Consider the following 5884-nt stretch of genomic DNA (forward strand, 5'->3'; position numbering starts at 1 on the left):
GGTCCATGAATTTTCCTGGCATGCTATTATCTATCCAGAGCAATAGATAAACCAGATGACCCATTGGACATAGATGTAGCTCAAACATTCTTTGAAATCTTATTTCACCTTCATGGTCAAAGAATATAACTCCTAACTTAGATTTGGAATGCACATAGTTGGGTGTATAGGGACCCTTATTTGGCAAGTCAAGATTCAGCATAGAAATGTCTATACTTTCATGTTCCTTCAAGATTTCATCTAAAGAGAACCTTGATTCATGTTCGTTCCTTAGGAATGGTCCATCATTAGGATTAGAGAGCTTTTTCTTCTTCCTTCCACCTTTCTTCAGAGAGGGCCTGTCAGGAACTGCGACATACCTGGACATCCTTTTGATGAGATCGTTGATGATGTCTTCGATAATTGGCTTATTTAATGACTTGGATCACTGAATGGCTTTCCTGATCTCCAGCCATTCGCTGTATTCATAGTGGCTAAGGTAGGAAGGGTACTCAGTGATGGCATTGAGATTGTCCCTGGTGATGAGCATTGACCAGTGTTCCACCGTCATTTGATCGTCCGCTAATGCTGATGCTCATGGTCGGGTGAGGACTGACTCTCTTCTTCAGCTTTGCTTCGCTCCAGCGCTTGTCCTTCTCAGCCAGCTTCAGGTTCTTCTCATGCTCAGTTTCTGCAATGGAAAGAAGTTTAGCCTAGGCTTGGACAACGTTCACCTTCTTCTCAGACTTTCTCATAGGAAAAATCTTCTTAGCTAGTGACTTGGCCAGATTTAAGCTGTCTTCAGTTTGCTTCCTCTGAAGCTCTAGCTCTTCTTCAGCCCTTAATGCCTCAAGTCTTTTAGCTTCTGAAAGAAAGTCAAACTCACCACCACTAGAGGTACGAAGAGGAATTTTACTCTAGTCTGGTCGAGTGACTCCTTTAACTAAGCCATCTACTGGTCGGTGGGAGCACTAGAGACAGGGTTTTCAGGAACCCACTCCAGTCGACCGCAGGTAGTAGATGGGATCTGAAGCTGATAAAGAGAAGTGACCACTACCTGAGAGGTAGAGTCTTCAAATAAGGTTTGAGGGATTTGAACAATACCTTCAGATTCCCTTCTTCAGCGACCGCTTTGTCTTTCGACTTAGGGTCCTGGTTCGTTGATGGAGCGGACTCTTCTTCCCTTTGCTCCCCTGGGATGCAGAATCCCTAAGGGCCACTCCCTTGGTGGCTGTTGTTGGCTTTTGATACTGGATGGTGAAGTCATCTTCATCATCGTCGTCATCATCACCATCTAAGTCACTTTCGAGGTCTGGAAGATTAGGTTCGTCATCTTCTTCATCATCATCTTCGTCTTCATCATCATCATCACCAGCAACAAGTGCGGATGTGATGGGAAGATCATCATCCATTGGGATGGCATCAACTTCCTTAGCTATAGCAGCTTCACCTGAGGTTGGGATAACTTGAGCAACCTCAGCTTTAGCTTCAGCTCTAGGAGCTTCAGCTTTAGCTACAACAATTGCTGGAGCAGCAGATGGTCCACCAGCGTTGGACCTCATCTCCCCCTCTTTGGCTAAGACTTCAGAGTATAAGCTGAGAGTTCATCCACGCACTGATGCTGGAGAACCATCATTTCCTCTAGCCGCGATAGAGCGCTGGCTAGAGTTGTCATTGCTTCATGCATGTCATTGAGCTGAGCGCGATCATCAGTAGAGAAGGATGGCGGGATCATTGGAGCTGGTTGATGGACATCATCCAGGATCTGCTGAAGAAGTTCCGTCTACTGAAGAAATTGAGCCTGAGCATCATCAGCATTGCTAGATAGAACAATGATGGCCTCAGCGTTGGCTCGGACAGCTTCTTGGAGAGTCAAAACATGACTCCTGATATCTTGAACATCAGCATTGACAGCTGAGAGGTCCGCATCAATATCAGCCTTGCGAGGTATCTCTCGTTGAACTTCGGCCATCTTGTCGAAATCAGAATCGACGGCTGGGAGAAGAAGCTTGTCCTTTGACGCCATGTCATAATCTTCATCATCTTCATCGTACTTCTTTTCTTCTTTGTCGATGGCGTTAGCTTCGCCATCTTCTTCCTTCTCTTCCCCATCTTCTTCCTTCTCTTCTATGTCCATGGCATAGAAGAAGGACCTGCAAGAGATGAAGAGTGAGCATTAAGAAGCTCAAGGTTAGAATAAATGAAGGGAGATGATGATGAAATACTTGAGGGGCCATCAGTGACATCCAAAGGAATGGCACTGGCATGAGCAAAGATGTCCTCGAAAGGATGGGCATCTGTATGATGAGGAGCCTCGAGAGAAGCAACCTTAAGTCCAGTGGTGTGTGTTTCAACATTAGGAAGGACATTCGCTGATGTGTCATCAACACGTGTAAAGAACAAAGAAGGAAGATAAAAGAAAATGGTTGAGAAGAGAAGTGAGTGTTTAGCGGTGGTGGCACTCATATTCACATCTTAAGTGATTTGGGTCACTGAGGCGGGTGGGGTAGGTGCCACTGATACGACAGTGATTGGAGAGGTGAGCTAGGAGGGTTAGCTAAAATTGCCTCGAGGTTAAGGCTGGTTTCAATAGCTGAAACCTGTCGAGAGGTCTCAGCCGAAGATGTGGCTATCCCCTTTTTGGCCTTCTTGGCTCTCTGAGAAGAACCAAGAGTTGGTTGTGAAGGTCTTTTGGAGGAGGTTTTGGTGGCTGGGCTAGACGTAGGGGGGTTCCCTTGTCCGGACCACCAGAGGAGAGGAGGGAGTAAGGGCACTATAGAAGAGAGTGCAACATCTCCATCCCTCAGCTTATGATCCAGAATCCTGGATCCAAGCTTGCAAAGCTGAAGGTTTCTTTACTTGGAGTATTTCTCTCCAAAGATCTTAGCAAAGACCATAGAAAGGAACCTGGTGTAAGGCACCACCTTTTCTCGCTAGCGCTTGTTCTGCTTTTGCACCAGGTCATCGAAAATGACCGCAACATAACTTATATTGCAACGCTGAATCGCAGAAATATCAATCGTCAAGGCAATCCTAGAGGCCTGGTCTTGACCTCCAGTCTTTCCACCCATGGACTGGACGAAGTGAGAAAACAGGTATTGCCAGATCGTTGCCATCCTATTTTTCTTGATCTTCGATAAGGACTTCATGGGAGTATTTGAGTCCTTTTTAATTGGCCATTGATAGCCAATGGTATCGAGACATTGGATAATCTCGGTCGTTGTAGGCTCGCTGTCAAAGGGGCCTTGGGAAGGCGCAGAGCCATCCTCATCGTGTTCACGCCAAACTTCACAGACATTCGATTGAATGTGAAGTTGATTTGCTCCACTTGGCGGCCATGCTTGTCTTTGACGTCGACCACCTCAAAAGTGAACCAGAACTGCTGTAAGATCTCCTTAACCATGATAGGTTCATGGTTGAGGGCAAAAACGAGTGACGACTGTTTGAGGAAGTCAGCCGCCTCTTGGTAAAATGCCTTGTTCGAAGGAATGTCCAACAAGTCAATGTGGTTGTTGGCCTTGAAGGACACTTCGTCGACTGTGAATCCAACATTCTTGGCAGCCATCTGTTTTTAATGAGAAAAAGAATAGATAAAACAATTTGTTAGAAAAACCAAGATATGTGTAGAAGATGTATAGAGATAAGTTTTTGAATCAAGAAAAACTTCTTTTGAAAAATCCTTGAAGAAGGATTAGGGTTTTTTAAGTAGAATGTGTTTTGAAGAAATGTGATTACAACCAAGTAAAAGTTGGGTTTATAATCACTAATGTTTAATGTTTTAAGAGAACAAAGTTCTTAAATGTATTAAACACATTTCTAAGAATAGAAGAAGAACAAGAAATGAAAATTTTGACCTTATAATTTATAGTGAAAGGTCGTAGAAGGAATTAGAGAGAGTTTCTTGATTTGATTATTCGGCAGAGGTTCGTCTTTGAAATTTTGAAAGAGTAAAGAGAAAAGTGAAGACGAAGTATCATATTTATAGGTAGGAGGAGAGAGAAGATATATGAGAGAGAGAAAAGACGACGGTTGAGGAAAGGGGCCATGATGAAAAAATGGCACGTTCTCATCCATGATTGGATGACATTTAATGAGGTAGTGTATGACAGTACCTTTTTGCGCGTCTCAAAGCGTTGCGCATTGTAAATAGGGAATGTCGTCATAAAGACAGTTCATTAACTATTTCTTTAAAAAAAAAGGTTTTTAAAAAAACAAAGAGTCATTTAGTGTTTAACTAAACACTGAAATGACCTTTTAAAACATTTTTATCACTGAAGTCAGAATTCGTCAGTGATAGTTTTAAGGCTTCAGTTTCAGTGATAAAAGAATCATTGATCCTGGCTGTTGGGTTCAAATATGTGCGTTAATGTTGTATTCAAGTTCTCATTTTATATTGCTTTGTAATAGTTAGGCTTTATTGTTTTCCTTAGTATAAATAGTGTTTAGTTTTTAATTGTCATTAAGTTATGCAGTTAATCATATTAGAGCTGTAATTGTGTTTAGAAATTCTCTCAAAAAATACATTGAAGATTTGGTGAATTCTCTCTACTCTTGTTCTTGATCTTCATCTTGAAGATTGTTTCTAATCTTGTATGATCTGGGCATTTCAATTGGTATCAGAGCTATCTGTAGCAATTTGTTTAGAGGATTAAACAAAATTTTTGAGGATTTTGCATCGATTTTTAGGGGATTTAACGATTTGTTATTGATGTTCTTCGATCTGTTCTTGGTGTTCTTCGTCCAGAATCACATTTTTTGGCTTGAATCGCATAGATTTTGATCGTTAATTAATATAATTTGCACTACTGAATTCGCAATTACATTCTAAACAACTTTGATTCACATCATTTTCGATTTTAATCAAGTTTTGAACCATTTTTGATCGATTTTTGAGTTTACGAAATCTGTTTGCGTTCTTCGAAAACTCATATTTTTGCAAGTTTTGATCCATTTTTTGATGAAAAAGTGTTAAAAATTGTGTTTTTGCTTGAATCCTAGTCCGTATAACTCTTGATCGGTTTAAGTGTAAATCGCTTAAAGCTTGTACGATTTAAGTCTTGTGTTTTTTGTGAATTGATTTTGTTCGATTTAGAATAAACCGGGTAAGTCTTGATCGATTTATAGGTAAATCGCTTGTTTCTTGTTCGATTTAGTGACCGATTTAGCTTAATTCGTTTGGTAAATCGTTGATGTATTGTACGATTTGTTGATAATCCGGTTACTTCTTAAGCGGTTTAGTGAGCGATTTAGTCTATTTGGTGTGCGATTTATTTGTAATCCAGTTGTTTCCTGATCGATTTACTTGTGCGATGTAAGTGTTGTGCGATTTAGTTTTGTGCGATTTATAGTGAATTGTTGTATGCGATTTAATTGGTTGATCGTATTTTGACTTTGTGAACGGATTGTTGAACGGATTTTGACTTTCTTTTGTGAGCGATTTAAATTGTTTGAATAATTGAGCGATTTGAATTTTGAGCGGATTTGTACGTATTTTGACTTGTTGATTTAGTTGAATTGACTTGTTTACTTGTGACTTTTTTCATCCGTATTCATTTTCGTAAATTTGACTAAGTGTTTGAATCGTCCGATTTGAGATTTCTTATTTGTGTGTTTTTTGACTAAGTGTTGGAATTCACCGGATTTCTCATCCGGATTTGTTGTTTAGTTGTGCGATTTAAATCTCTTTGTTGTCCGGATATCTAATCTGGATAACTTGTTTTGGTTAGAAATTCAAGACTATCTGTTTTGTTCGGACTTCTAATCCGGATAAGCTTGACCAGATTTCTAATTCAGATAAGTTTGTGTGCTTATATTTTCTAAGTCTTGAATGTGTGCAAATCCTTGTGTGCGATTTAATTGATATAATTTATGAATCCTAATCCTTTAATTCAAATTTTGAACTGCA

This window comes from Cynara cardunculus, unplaced genomic scaffold (genome assembly GCF_001531365.2).
Source record: "Cynara cardunculus var. scolymus isolate 2C unplaced genomic scaffold, CcrdV1 Un_Scaffold_2151, whole genome shotgun sequence".
Taxonomy (NCBI): Eukaryota; Viridiplantae; Streptophyta; class Magnoliopsida; order Asterales; family Asteraceae; genus Cynara; species Cynara cardunculus.